We start from the raw sequence: 6712 nt of genomic DNA, 5'->3' as shown, positions 1-6712 counted from the left end.
GATTGGCTTCTTTAGGAACTCAGAATCCAGATAGTGTTATTGATTCTCCTAGTTAAGTATGATGATTCTTGAACACAGCTACTTATTGAGTCTTGGCCGTGGCCCAAAGCACTCTGTCTTCCAATATTACCACCGGATACATACATGCCACAGACACATAATTGGGTGAACCTTTTCAGATTGTGACTCAGCTTTGCTAGAGTCCCCAATTAGAGGTGCCCAGGGTTCTTAAGCACACTCTTTTTGCCTTGGATCACAACTTTATTTCTTTCTTTCTCTTTCTTTTTCTTTTTCTCCTTCTTTTTTTTTTTTGTATTCACTGCTTTTTCTTGCTTCAAGAATCATTTTTATGATTTTTCAGATCCTCAGTAACATGTCTCCTTTTTCATCATTCTTTCAAGAGCCAACAATTTTAACATTCATGAACTACAAATTCAAAAGACATATGCACTGTTCAAGCATACATTCAGAAAACAAAAAGTATTGTCACCACATCAAACTAATTAAGCTAGTTTTAAAGATGAATTTGAAATCCTGTACTTCTTGTTCTTTTGTGATAAAAACAGTTTTCATTTAAGAAAGGTGATGGATTCATATTCATGGCTTTAAGGCATAGACACTAAGACACTAATGATCATAAGACACAAACATAGATAAACATAAGCATGAAAATTTCGAAAAACAGAAAAATAAAGAACAAGGAGATTAAAGAACGGGTCCACCTTAGTGATGGCGGCTTGTTCTTCCTCTTGAAGATCCTATGGAGTGCTTGAGCTCCTCAATGTCTCTTCCTTGTCTTTGTTGTTCCTCTCTCATGATTCTTTGATCTTCTCTAATTTCATGGAGGAGAATGGAGTGTTCTTGGTGCTCCACCCTTAGTTGTCCCATGTTGGAACTCAATTCTCCTTGGGAGGTGTTTAGTTGCTCCCAATAGTCTTGTGGAGGAAAGTGCATCCCTTGAGGTATCTCAGGGATCTCTTGATGAGAGGGGTCTCTTGTTTGCTCCATCCTTTTCTTAGTGATGGGCTTGAGGTCATGCCTTCTCAGTTGAACCGGCTTTGGATGCCATAAATGGTTATGGAAAAACAAAAAGCAATGCTTTTACCACACCAAACTTAAAAGGTTTGCTCGTCCTCGAGCAAAAGAAGAAAGAAGAGAGTAGAAGAAGAAGAAATGGAGGAGAGGGAGATGGCTTTGTGGTTCGGCCAAAAGGGGAAGAAGTAGTGTGAATTTGAAGGGTGAGGTTGGTGGGGTTTTATGAAGGATGGATGTGAGTGGTGAGGAGAAAGATGGGATTTGATAGGTGAGGGGTTTTTTGGGGATCCTGTGGGGTCCACAGATCCTAAGGTGTCAAGGAAAAGTCATCCCTGCACCAAATGTTGCTCAAAATCACGTTTTGAGCCATTTCTGGCGTTAAACGCCGGGCTGATGCCCATTCCTGGCGTTTAACGCCAGGTTCTTGCCCTTTTCTGGCGTTTAACGCCAGTCTGGTGCCCCTTTCTGGCGTTAAACGCCCAGAATGGTGCCAGACTGGGCGTTAAACGCCCAACTGCTAGCCTCACTGGCGTTTAAACGCCAGTGAGTTCTTCCTCTAGGGTGTGCTGTTTTTCTTCCTGTTTTTCATTCTGTTTTTGCTTTTTCAATTGATTTTGTGACTTCTTATGATCATCAACCTACAAAAAACATAAAATAACAAAAGAAAATATATAAAATATAATCATTGGGTTGCCTCCCAACAAGCGCTTCTTTAATGTCAGTAGCTTGACAGAGGGCTCTCATGGAGCCTCACAGATGCTCAGAGCAATGTTGGAACCTCCCAACACCAAACTTAGAGTTTGAATGTGGGGGTTCAACACCAAACTTAGAGTTTGGTTGTGGCCTCCCAACACCAAACTTAGAGTTTGACTGTGGGGGCTCTTCTTGACTCTGATTTGAGAGAAACTCTTCATGCTTCATCTCTATGGTGATAGAGGGATATCCTTGAGCCTTAAACACAAAGGATTCTTCATTCACTTGAATGATCAGTTCACCTCTATCAACATCAATCACAGCTTTTGCTGTGGCTAGGAAGGGTCTGCCAAGGATGATGGTTTCATCCATGCACTTCCCAGTCTCTAGGACTATGAAATCAGCAGGAATGTAGTGGTCTTCAACCTTTACCAAAACATTCTCTACAAGTCCATGAGCTTGTTTTCTTGAGTTGTCTGCCATCTCTAATGAGATTTTTGCAGCTTGTACCTCAAAAATCCCTAACTTCTCCATTACTGAGAGAGGCATGAGGTTTACACTTGACCCTAAGTCACACAGAGCCTTCTTGAAGGTCATGGTGCCTATGGTACAAGGTATGGAAAACTTCCCAGGGTCTTGTCTCTTTTGAGGTAATTTCTGCCTAGACAAGTCATCTAGTTCTTTGGTGAGCAAAGGAGGTTCATCCTCCCAAGTCTCATTTCCAAATAACTTGTCATTTAGCTTCATGATTGCTCCAAGGTATTTAGCAACTTGCTCTTCAGTGACATACTCATCCTCTTCAGAGGAAGAATACTCATCAGAGCTCATGAAAGGCAGAAGTAAGTCCAATGGAATCTCTATGGTCTCATTTTGAGTCCCAGATTCCCATGGTTCCTCATTGGGGAACTCATTGGAGGCTAGTGCACGCCCATTGAGGTCTTCCTCAGTGGCGTTCACTTCCTCCCCTTCCTCTCCAAATTCGGCCATATTGATGGCTTTGCACTCTCCTTTTGGATTTTCTTCTGTGTTGCTTGGAAGAGTACTTGGAGGGAGTTCAGTAACTTTCTTGCTCAGCTGTCCCACTTGTGCCTCCAAATTTCTAATGGAGGACCTTGTTTTATTCTTGAAACTTTGAGTGGTTTTAATTAGATCAGAGACCATGGTTGCTAAGTCAGAGGGATTCTGCTTAGGATTCTCTGTCTGTTGCTGAGAAGATGATGGAAAAGGTTTGCCATTGTTAAACCTGTTTCTTCCACCATTATTATTGAAACCTTGTTGAGGTCTCTCTTGATTCTTCCATGAGAGATTTGAGTGATTTCTCCATGAAGAATTATAGGTGTTACCATAGGGTTCTCCTAGGTAATTCACCTCTTCCATTGAAGGGTTCTCAGGATCATAAGCTTCTTCCTCAGATGAAGCCTCCTTAGTACTGCTTGGTGCATTTTGCATTCCAGACAGACTTTGAGAAATCAAATTGACTTGTTGAGTCAATATTTTATTCTGAGCCAAAATGGCGTTCAGAGTGTCAATCTCAAGAACTCCTTTCTTCTGACTAGTCCCATTGTTCACAGGATTCCTTTCAGAAGTGTACATGAATTGGTTATTTGCAACCATTTCAATGAGCTCTTGAGCCTCTGTAGGCGTCTTCTTCAGATGAAGAGATCCTCCAGCAGAGCTATCCAAAGACATCTTGGATAGTTCAGAGAGACCATCATAGAAGATACCTATGATGCTCCATTCAGAAAGCATGTCAGAAGGACATTTTCTGATTAATTGTTTGTATCTTTCCCAAGCTTCATAGAGGGATTCTCCATCCTTCTGTCTGAAGGTTTGGACTTCCACTCTAAGCTTACTCCATCTTTGTGGTGGAAAGAACTTTGCCAAGAAGGCATTAACCAGCTTTTCCCAAGAGTCCAGGCTTTCTTTAGGTTGAGAGTCCAACCATATTCTAGCTCTGTCTCTTACAGCAAAAGGGAATAGCATCAGTCTATAGACCTCAGGGTCAACCCCATTAGTCTTGACTGTGTCACAGATTTGCAAGAATTCAGCTAAGAACTGATGAGGATCTTCCATTGGAAGTCCATGGAACTTGCAATTCTGTTGCATTAGAGAAACTAATTGAGGCTTAAGCTCAAAGTTGTTTGCTCCAATGGCAGGGATAGAGATGCTTCTCCCATAGAAGTCGGGAGTGGGTGCAGTAAAGTCACCCAGCACCTTCCTTGCATTATTGTTGTTTTCGGCTGCCATGTCTTCTTCTTCTTTGAAGATTTCTGTTAGGTCCTTTACAGAGAGTTGTGCCTTAGCTTCTCTTAGTTTTCGCTTCAAGGTCCTTTCAGGTTTAGGGTCAGCTTCAACAAAAATGCCTTTGTCTTTGTTCCTGCTCATATGAAAAAGAAGAGAACAAGAAAACGTGGAATCCTCTATGTCACAGTATAGAGATTCCTTGAGGTGTCAGAGGAAAAGAAAAGTAGAAGACAGAAGTAGAAAATTCGAACTTATCAAAGAAGATGGAGTTCGAATTTTGCATTAAGGAGTAGAGTTAGTTCAGAAATAGAAGGATGTGAGAAGAAGGGAAGTAATTTTCGAAAATTAAGTAAAAGATTTTGAAAACATTTTTGAAAAACACTAATTGATTTTCGAAAATAAAAATGGAAAAGAAATCAAGTGATTTTTGAAAAAAGATTTTGAAATTAGAAATCAAAAAAGATTTGATTGAAAACTATTTTAAAAAAGATGTGGTTGAAAAGATATGATTTGAAAACAATTTTAAAAAGATATGATTTGAAAACAATTTTAAAAAGATATGATTTGAAAACAATAAAAAAAAAGATTTGATTTTAAAAATTAATGACTTGCCTAACAAGAAAAGATATGATTCAAACATTAAACCTGTTCCGAGGGTTACCTGAAACGTGCAGCTCGGTCGTCTTAGGGAGGCCCGAGATGGGGGGATTGATGACCCGAGCTTGGTATGCCGAGTGGTTGGTGGTGGTACCTGCAATGACACTCCGATGCTTAAGTTAGCATGGGTCCAAGCAGATATTGAGTAGAATTAGAGTGTGTGTTATACCTGGGTGCTCCAGTGTATTTATAGTAGTTGGCCGCGATCTTCCCTGGATAAGATATTCTTATCTTATCTTATCCTTTTGGGAGTTTTATCTTTATCTTTGTGGAACCGCCTTTCCTAGGCCTTTTCGGCCTTTAGGTCTTGGGCTTCGTTCCTTTTGGGCTTCTTTAGCTTTATTGTCCGAGGTCCGACCTCAGGCATGGGCCTGGGGACGAGGTCGGACCTTCTATGAACTTTGCCAAGTTTGGGGAGCTCGGTCAGGGTATGAACAGTGCCCCTGCCCGAGTTCGTCCTTGAGAGGTCGAGCTCGGGCATAGTAGTTCTTTTCAAAATTCAAAAATGGCCGTTTCTGCATTTATTGCATTTTACCGTTTCTCCTCGATTTCCGTTCGGGCTTTGTGAAGGCATTATTTATCTACCCATTTCCTCCTTTTCTTCGTTTATTCTGTTCCTTTCTGTTTTTTCTAAGTTTTCGCCATCTTCTTCTTCGAGCACCGCTCCTTCCTTCACTTTGTTCTTCTTCCTCAAATCTTTCTGTGCGTTTTTCCGGGGTTTCCTCTGCGCCGCCGTTTCGTTCCCCTTGCTGTCGGAGCTCGCCGTTTTCTTTCTTTCCAGGTTTGTTCGTCTCTTTTCTTTTGTACTCATATGCTTCTGTTCTTTTGTGTGGCTCTTTGTCTGTTTCTTTTTCTCTATGCCTGGGTTGCCCCGAAAAGAGGCGCCGCCATTGCTCTGTTTGCTTGTATATGGGGGGGGCTCTTTTCTCTGGTATTTTGTTCCGGGTTGCTGCATTTTCTTCTATAAAGATCTTTGTTTCTTGTTTTTGCTGAATGGGTTTTCGCTATCTGCTTTTATGTGATTGTTGCTTGCTGTTGTATTCTTCTTTGTAGGCAAGAATTTTATGTCTCGAAAGGTTTTTCAAGCAATGTCGACCAAGATTCCAAGTGGTCTTGGCTGGGAAGATCCTGGTCCTCTAAGAGTCCCTTCTGTTGTAGATTCTGAGTATTTAGCTAGGTTCCGTAGGGAGTGTAGCATTTGTGAGAATAGAGAGTCTGAGCGGGATTATGAGCTAGTAGCCCCGGAGTCCGAGGAGAGAGTGTGCTTCCCGCCTTTAGAAAGTTCCGAGAAGCTTTTCTTTTATGCTTACGATTGTTTTTTCTCTAAGCTGGGTGTCCGACTTCCCTTTACTGACCTGGAATCCGAGGTGTTGTGGTCTTGTAATCTTGCCCCTACGCAACTCCATCCAAATTCTTGGGCGTTTTTAAAGCTGTTCCAACTTTTGTGTCAGTTTTTGGGCGTCTCCCCCTCTGTTTCTCTTTTTTCCTATCTGTTTGTGTTGACGAAACCGGGGTCGGGTGGAGGGAAGGTGTCTTGGGTCTCTTTTAGGGCTAACCAGGGAAAGAAGTTTTGTACTTTGTACGATGAGTCCTTTCATGATTTTAAGAACTATTATTTCAAGGTCCGGGCTGCTGGGGACGTCCGACCTTTCTTTCTAGATGAGAGTGGGGAGCCTTCTTTTCCTCTTTGTTGGCAAGAGAATGTAGTGTCGGTTAAGTATACCTTTGAGAGTCTAGATGAGGTGGAGCAGGCTTTTGTGGGTGTGTTGAGTAGTTTATGGGGTCGGGCACCTCACTTGGACACGAAGAAAATGTTGGGAGATCCAAGCCTTCTCCGTTCCGAGTTAGGTAGTTCCCGACCTCTCCGAGCTTCATCCTTTTAGTATTTTGCCTGTTTTGGTGGAATTCCTGTTTGTGATAATCCCTTTCTTTTTTGTTTCTGCAGAGATGTCTTCTCAGGCGGATTCCATGAAGTTTCTTCGTCGGTCGAAGAAGTCTGCGGCTGCTCGGAATATCGAGGCTGAGGCTTCTGCCCGATCTTCTCCGCAGAAGGCTACTGTGGGTGTTCAGACTCGGTCGAAGA

General features: G+C 42.1%; 1 non-coding gene across 1 annotated transcript; it reads left to right on the top strand.

The window, feature by feature from the left end:
- The first annotated feature begins 3471 nt into the window (after positions 1-3471).
- Positions 3472-3579, top strand: LOC130972534 (small nucleolar RNA R71). Its single transcript, XR_009083696.1, has one exon. It is a non-coding gene; the product is annotated as a small nucleolar RNA R71 (small nucleolar RNA).
- Positions 3580-6712: the final 3133 nt, after the last annotated feature.

Source organism: Arachis stenosperma, chromosome 3 (genome assembly GCF_014773155.1).
Source record: "Arachis stenosperma cultivar V10309 chromosome 3, arast.V10309.gnm1.PFL2, whole genome shotgun sequence".
In the NCBI taxonomy this organism is placed as follows: domain Eukaryota; kingdom Viridiplantae; phylum Streptophyta; class Magnoliopsida; order Fabales; family Fabaceae; genus Arachis; species Arachis stenosperma.
This window is presented reverse-complemented; position numbering and strand designations above follow the sequence as displayed.